The sequence below is a fragment of the Bubalus kerabau genome, chromosome 1 (assembly GCF_029407905.1).
Source record: "Bubalus kerabau isolate K-KA32 ecotype Philippines breed swamp buffalo chromosome 1, PCC_UOA_SB_1v2, whole genome shotgun sequence".
Lineage (NCBI taxonomy): Eukaryota > Metazoa > Chordata > Mammalia > Artiodactyla > Bovidae > Bubalus > Bubalus kerabau.
Window position 1 is genome coordinate 272,513,885 of NC_073624.1, and position 8,413 is coordinate 272,522,297.

Consider the following 8,413-nt stretch of genomic DNA (forward strand, 5'->3'; position numbering starts at 1 on the left):
AGTTCACCATGTTTATTTAGGATCTCACTTTTTTCTATCTCAGGACCTAGGTCTGGGGGCACTTACATAGGCAGACCACTAGATGCTGCTAGTATTCTTTTTATTGTTCAGTATTCTGCAAAGAAGTCTTCCTTCCCAGGGTGAGAGTCAAATTGGAGCCATTTGGCTTCCAGTGAGGAGGAGCTTCAGACTCTTTCTTATCTTGGGTAGGAGAAATTTGAGAAGGTTCAGTTTTTGACACCATCAAATGACCTTACAGAGTATTATCCCAAGACTTAGTCCTTACCCAAATTCTGTGTTTCCCTCACGCCTGCATTTCTGCCTTGGGCCTAATGCAGCGTCCCTGAAGAACTGGATTCTGGGCACTTTTCGCTCTCTCTTTTTCCTTTGCCCCTGAAAGACAAGAGTTTTACTTCTCAGCTTGATTTTGACCACTGGGTCCCAGCCACCTTTTGAGAAATTGCTCTGCCTTTCAGTTGCTGATAAGTATTTGAATTTCCTGGTGGTTAAATTACATGTTCTATGCACACATTCAAAGTTAGTTCAGATGGAAAGGCATTATGGCTTCTCTTTGGTGTCCAAAGCAATACACGAGTTTCAAGTGTTAATCTGGCTACCTGGGAGAGTGTCCTTTTCTTTTCTATAACCACTGCTTACCCTCTACCAACCTATTTAATAGAAAAAATAGAATGAGGCAATGTTCTTAGATATAGGAGATTGTTCTTTGCTCAAGGTTATATGAGAAGTATCCCCCTTTCTTATAAAAACATTAAAATTTTTATTTTGGGTCTTACTTGAGTGAGTTATGTTCCCCCAAAATTAAAACTTTAGTGTGTTTCTTAAAATAAGATATTATCTTCTAAAATAGTAACATTTTGAGGTTATTTTAGTTAATGTATTTTGTTTTTGAAACTTCAAAAAGAAATTGAAATAAAGATAACTCCAAAACTTCAATTATATTTGTTATTGTATGATACTTTTATTTTTAAAATATCTAGACCTTTTAATTATGTACCTATACTCTACTAAACCATTGATAAGCAGTATCTCTTTTAAACCGCATTACCTTATTAGGTAGGAACAATTATTTACTTTATCTTTCAGTTGAGAAAATACAGTGGTTACCTTTGTTGCCCTGTGTCTTGCAGTTGTTAAGTAGTGGGTCATGAATTCAAATATAGGTTTGATATTGGAGTTCAGTCTGATAATGTGATATATACCCCTTATTCTACTTTATTGATCAAATTTGTTTGGAAGAATTAGAATAGGTCATAACCCTTTATTTAAATATATTTCTGTGAAAAATTATGAAAAATGAGCTTTGTTGAATTATATTCTTTAAATATAAACTTATTCTTTCTGTGTGGGGTCAGGCCGTTACACAGTCTCTTCTCATACATTTTTCATTGGAACTACTTGCTATGAAATGTCTATGAAGTTCCTAAAGCAAAAATCCATCTTTAAAGAAATGTTCGTATGATGTTGGCAAAGTTGTTTTTCCACATTGGATTTCTGACTTCCTCAGGGATCTGAGTTTTGTTTAGATGAGTGGTGGAGCTTCAATCAGGCAGATTGATCACCTTTCACGTGTGATGCTTGCTGTCTGTCATTTGGGGGAGATACACAGATCCATTTTGTTCAACGTGGTCTCTAAAGGACAAGTTTGATATGGAAAACACTGAAAAATAATTGAGTGTAGTAATATTTATGGCTTTTAAAATTGTATTCTCTGTAATAGTTGGGTTTGATCTAAAGAGCGCATAGAGAGGGTTTTCCCCCTAATTCTGATGATAACGATTATTTTTATACTTGTTTAGTTAAGAGGAAAGATAAATCAAGTTCTTACAGCTCAAAAAAAATAATGATAACTTTGAAATGTATTTTGTATCTGTGCAACAGCTCCATGGGCTATGAAGATAGGAGCACATCCTTTTGCAGCAAATGCTGAGTTTTATTGGGTGGAAAGGGATTGCCTCATATCACTGGTTGGAGAAAGATGACTCAGATGTGGGTGCTACTCTTAAGAATCTTTTTTTCTTTTTTGAGTAAAAGAGGCAAGCCATACATAGAATTTGAGGCAGAAAAATGCTATGTTCCATGATACTTAACATACTGTGGTGTCAGAAAAAGAAGACATATTTCCTACCTGAGATGATTTTGCAAAATGTATCAGTGGTTTTGGACAAGGCTTTAATAATCCCCTCTTCGTCAATGGAAGGCTTCCCGTGGTGGACATCCCCACTTCAAGGAAAAGACTTTCTCCAAGTCTGTAAATATCTTTGACAACAATCACATGCGATGTTTCTTCTTCATCTGATGACATCTACCAACCCTAAAATGGACTGGTGCAACACTTTGTACTTTAACTATGGACATAATGTGACTTTTAATTTCGATTTTAACTTGTTTTAATGACTATGTTGCCTACATCTGTAATTGTATAACTGGATTTGTTCTAGCCGCATGAAAGCTTTTAAGTTACAAATGGTTGCTCAAACTCCTGCTACTGCTGTAGCTTCCTCCAGCTACTATTTGGGGCCCCTGGATCAGATATCCTCAATATGAGGATTAGGAGAATATGTTGCCTCACCAATTTAGGGACAACGCCCCTTGTCAGCTCGGAAGCAGTTATGGAATGAGAATGACGCCCCTTTTCCCTAGGCAACATAATTCTCCTAAAAGAAAAGGGGGGAATGAGAGAGTCAGTTCCTAGGCAAGTTGATAGGGAGTCTAGTGGTCCCCAAGGAGAGAGGGGTCTGGAATTCTCAAGGAGGAAGAAAGGACAGTCTTTGGATTCAACCTTTTGTTATCTTAAAATGTTAATTATGGGAGTAGACCTGGTCTTTACAAGGATGTATCCTGCCTAAGGACAGTCTTTGGATTCAACCTTTTGTTATCTTAAAATGTTAATTATGGGAGTAGACCTGGTCTTTACAAGGATGTATCTTGCCTGAGGACAGTGTTACCTTAAGATGTAAATTATGGGAGTGGGTCTCCTTTTGTTATCTTAAAATGTTAATTATGGGAGTAGACCTGGTCTTTACAAGGATGTATCTTGCCTGAGGACAGTGTTACCTTAAGATGTAAATTATGGGAGTGGGTCTGATGAAGTCTTTACAACCTCCAGACCTTCTTTGGATTATATAACCTCATTGTTAACACTAGCAAGTGGGTACTCTTTCTGCCCCCTTCTGATGCCTATGTCAGAAGCTTTCTCTATCTCCTTTATACTTTAATAAAACTTTATTACACAAAAAAAAAAAAAAAAAAAATAAAATAAAATAAAATGCATGCATCTTTGTTGCAAAGAACTTAGAGAAAAAATATCATACATAGCAGGCACTATGGTGATAGATTTTAAAGACTGATGATGTATTTCAGTATTTCTGTCTTATTTGGTGAAATCTGAGCCTGATTTCTTAAATTTGTATTAATCAATGTAGCTTGGTTGTCCACAGTAGATATCAAGAATCAGGCTCTATGTTTTGACTTAACGTTAACTTATTATAATGTTGTTAATGATCTTTGTGTCTCAGTTATTTTATTTCTAGATGTGGGATACAGTTATTCCTCAATATCTCAGAGAGAAAATTGTGACACTTTCTAGGCAAAAGTTAAGATGAATTGTTCACATGGGAAGAAAATCTACCAGGGAAGAATGTTTAGGAAGTGAGTGGAAGGGCAAAAAGAGAAGTAAGGTGATTAAAACAAACGGTTGGAATAGATAGACAAAGAGGGCAGAATAAAAGTTGTTCTCAGAAGAATTAAAGAGGAAAGGGAAAAGTTAGAGTTTCTTAGGGGTGGAAGACAGATCCCATCTTTCAAAGGACAATCAGTTAGGATATGACCAATAAAATATATGCAGTTCCTACATGAGTATCATGTTTTAGAGGCCTTGACTATGAAGTTAAGAGGATGACCCTGGAGTTTTCAGTGATTCAAATACCAAATGTAAAAACCATAACTTTAGTCAAAATTATATGAATTATTACTTTCAAATTGATGCCTGGAAAAAATATTAAAGCACTATTTATTTAAGGGACTACTTTTAAGCAGACAAAGAAAGAAATAAAAAAAATACGTTTATAAATTATATGATTTCTAGACATCTTTTAATTGTTATAAAGATAGTAAATATTTTACAGTTTTCTAAATATAAAAGTGGTTGATTTCAAATGTTCAAGACTTAGCTCCCACATATATAGTGAGGCTCTTCCATTTAAAAAGAAAGAGAGCAAAGAAGATAGTCAGTTTACATATTGAGATAAAGCATTTGAAAAAATAAGTAATACATACTTTAGGAAAGAAGCTGGTCACAGTATAACAAAAGGATTGTCAGAGAATACTTATGATAGGTCAAATCCATTTCACAAGAAGCAAATAAGACACTTTGCTGATACTGATAAAAGCCTGGTAAGAGGAAAGGATCCTTGGTTTCTAATTGTGGCCACCTAGCTGAATCATGACAAGCATTCCCTTCATCCCTCTGAGTCATCTCTAAGGGGGAAGGGCAAGAGGATATTAACCTCAAATATTTGGTTAGAAAGCTTGCTACTCAAAAAATGTCCTCTAAATGGAAGGAAGGCAGTCTGTAAATATAGCAGCAATACTGCTGAAATTTGCCATTACTTTTCAAAAACATCTTTGTTAAAATATAACTCGTATATCATACAATTGACCAACTTATACATTGTATTTTTTAGTATAGTCACAGACTTATGCAACCATCTCCATCATAGCTTTTAGAACACTCCTTATTTTCCAGCCACCCTCTCTTTCAATGCCATACCTGGGCGGCCACTATTATCTTTCTGTTGTTTTGGTTATTTTGAGCATTTTATGTGGATGGAATCCCGCAACATTTGGTCTTTGGTGACTGGCTTCTCTAACCTAGCAAAATGTTTTCAGCGTTCAGCTCTTATGTGGCATGCAGCAGTAGGTATTCCTTTTTTGTACGGAGGCCACATTTTGTTCCTTCATCCGTTGATGGATGTTCAATTAGTTTCTACTTCTTGGCTATTATGAACAATGCTTCAATGAACATTCCTGTCCAAATTTTTTGCATGTAAATATTATTTTATTTTCATAATTACTTTTTATATTAGAATTTTAAGAATTATCTGACTAGCTTAAGTCAGATAGATTAAAAAGTAGGACAAAGACGAAGAAAGGTGATAAACAGTCTACATTTACATTTAAGAATTATCTGGTTCCTACATTGTCCTTTAAGAAAAATAGTTTCTCCAGAAAAAAATTTACAAAGACATGAAATAGTTATAAATGTAGGCATTTTTGGGGACTACTTAAAGGTTAGATATTACTCTAAGTTTATGGTATTTGTTATTGTGACTCTGGACTGGAAAATGATGTTGAGGTTGAATTCTATCATGGAGGGGACAGGTAGTATAATTAAAAAGTGTTTTGCCAGTAAAGGAAAACTTCTGTCTGATTCGAGAGCATTTGAATTTGTTACACTCGATAGTCTCTGTTGTAGAGCTCATCTTGTAGAGATCATCTGGCATTGTGTCTTTTAGGGAAATTTGGTCTCCCCAACACGAGGTGAATTTTCAACATATGGTACCTCCCTTTGGAGCAAATTAACTGGGAGTAGAAAGCTGTGGGCACGTATTTTCTTGTCACTGAGTGATTAGTGAACATATACACGGTAGTGATTGCTATAAATAAAAATAATAAAAATAAATAGCCATATTCTGTTTAGATGTGGAAGACATATTGTTAGAAAAAGGTTAAAAAGATGATTTATATAGCTAAGGATATACTTAATAAATGGATTACTAAATTTATGACTTTTTAAAGTCAAGGAAATAACTGTTCTAATTCCAACATGAATCCAGCTTGAACTTAAAGCTAAATGCTGTGATGCTTGGAAAATCTCTGAAAAAAAATTTTTTTTAAACCCTCATTTAGGAAACAAATATTGGTCTTACCTTTTCATGCTTCTTGCAGATTTAGGCTTTGTTTCCAGATAATTATAATCACACAAAATTCACTAGCATGCTGAGAACTTCCTGGAGAAGTCCTAATAAGCCAATAAACACATTTGAATGTAAAGCAAAACTATGAAAGGCACCGGAAGTCAAATTTGGAAGATCTAAATGCTTTTAATGGAACTGGGTTTTGAGTAGGTAAATTTACTGTAACTTTTGTAATTCTAAGCACGAGGTAATTTAATTGTCTTTGGCCTTCATTTGTCAACTGTTCTCAGACATAGAAAGTATTTAGATAATAATGATTGTTTCTTAGCAATTCATTTTTCCTTAATATTTTTTTTTTTCACGGGGGAGGAAGTATGGAGCTGTTTGCAGCAAATCAGTAAGGAATGCATGGAATGACACAATTTGTTATATTTTAGAGCTTTGATAGAGTATGTAAGTCTAATAAAAATAATAAATAGTAGTTTGCATACTGGTTTCTTTTACCAAGTAAGTTCAGTTCAGTTCAGTCACTCAGTCGTGTCTGACTCTTTCCAACCCCATGGACTGCAGCACACCAGGCTTCCCTGTCCATCACCAACTCCTAGAGCTTACTCAAACTCATGTCCATCAAGTCGGTGATGCCATCCAACCATCTCATCCTCTGTCGTCCCCTTCTCCTCCTGCCCTCAATCTTTCCCAGCATCAGGGTCTTTTCAGATGAGTCAGTTCCTCTCATCAGATGGCAAAAGGATTGATTTTCAGCTTCAGCATCAGGCCTTCCAATGAATATTCAGGACTGATCTCCTTTAGGATGGACTGGTTGGATCTCCTTGCAGTCCAAGGGACTCTCAAGAGTCTTCTCCAACACCACAGTTCAAAAGCATCAATTCTTTGGCTCTCAGACTTGTTTATGGTCCAACTCTCAAATCCATACATGACTACTGAAAAAACCATAGTTTTGACTAGACGAACCTTTGTTGGCAAAGTGATGTCTCTGCTTTTTAATAGGCTGTCTAGGTTGGTCATAGGTTTTCTTCCAAGGAGCAGGCATCTTTTAATTTCATGGCTGCCATCACCATCTGCAGTGATTTTGGAGCCCCCCAAAATAAAATATTCACTATTTCCATTGTTTACCCATTTATTTGCCCTGTAGTGATGGGACTAGATGCCATGATGTTAGTTTTTTGAATATTGAATTTTAAGCCAACTTTTTCACTCTTCTCCTTCACTTTTCCTCAAGAAGCTCTTTAGTTCCTCTTCATATTCTGCCATAAGGGTGGTGTCATCTGCATATGAGCATAAAATAAGCATATAATCTTATTTTTTCACTTTTTAAATTTTCACTTTTTATTTTGATTGCCTGATTTTATGGATTTATATTCTAGTGATGTATCTAACTTGTTCCATATGCATTAGTATAATGATAATCATAGCTGGAATTTCTACCTTGTGTTGACTACAAGTTTGGCACTAAGTACTTTCAAATATATTATTACAATGCTTATCATCAAAACAAGCTATAATGGAGATTGGTTTTTCTCATATAAGGAACTGAAGACACAGAAAAGTTAATCATCATAGAGTATTGTCAGAATATTGAACTCAGGTAGTGTGATTTCAGAGTTAATATGTTAAAAATTTGTATATGCATTTGGTTTTGTGTATGTTAATATAATAAGCAGTCTTGATTTTTTTTGTGGATATAAAAATTAACCTTAAATATAGATTCACTTATTTGCCACATTTGCATGCTTGTGCATGTAATGCACCTTTTCCTTAAAATTATTTGCCTATTTGAAAAATAACAAGCATTAAGGTCACCTGTAAAGTACATGGTTATTTTGATTTTACCTGAGGCAGAGGAAACCACTAAAGGAAAATGCACAATTCTATACCAGCCTTGCCAGCACCAAAGTTGGATCTGGGAGTGAATTTAATACTCCCAGTCCTGTTCAAAACATGGCACTTCCTTCTAGGAATTAAATACAGCATCCTTTAAATTTGTCAAATCTATAGTTATGTTGTCCACATCTTCTAGGAAAATACTAACCTTCATGAGGCAGAGAAAACAAAGATGTGTCATTTAAAAGAATAGGTATTACAATATTTTAAATACAACATAAATGTCATGTCAACATTTTTGAAGGAATAAGGCAAAAATAAATCGTTAATTAGGTAAATTCTCCATAGTACTTCGGCATCAATGTACTTTAAGTACATTTTTTGTTAAAAGCTCTTCTGAAGAAAATGTCTTTCATGGCTTCAGTGTGTAGCTTAAAATTAAACATTATCCCTCCTAATATGAAATTCCTTTTAAAATTATATCGGGAATTCAGATTTCATTTTTTTTCTTTTATTCCAGGTCAGGATGTAGTGACTTTAGCAATGACGAGAAGAATGTGGCAAGAGGCTGAGTTATACTGTTTGCTTCCGCCTTTGCTGGTCTGATCACACAGGTTAAGCAGGCCCCTTTATGG

The 8,413-nt window shown here is 35.0% G+C and overlaps 1 long non-coding RNA gene across 1 annotated transcript; it reads right to left on the reverse strand.

The window, feature by feature from the left end:
- Window positions 1-3,271, reverse strand: LOC129640600 (uncharacterized). The gene is made up of 3 exons (XR_008708904.1): window positions 2,147-3,271; window positions 287-393; window positions 1-201 (listed from the first exon to the last, which is right to left on the reverse strand). It is a non-coding gene; the product is annotated as an uncharacterized LOC129640600 (long non-coding RNA).
- Window positions 3,272-8,413: the final 5,142 nt, after the last annotated feature.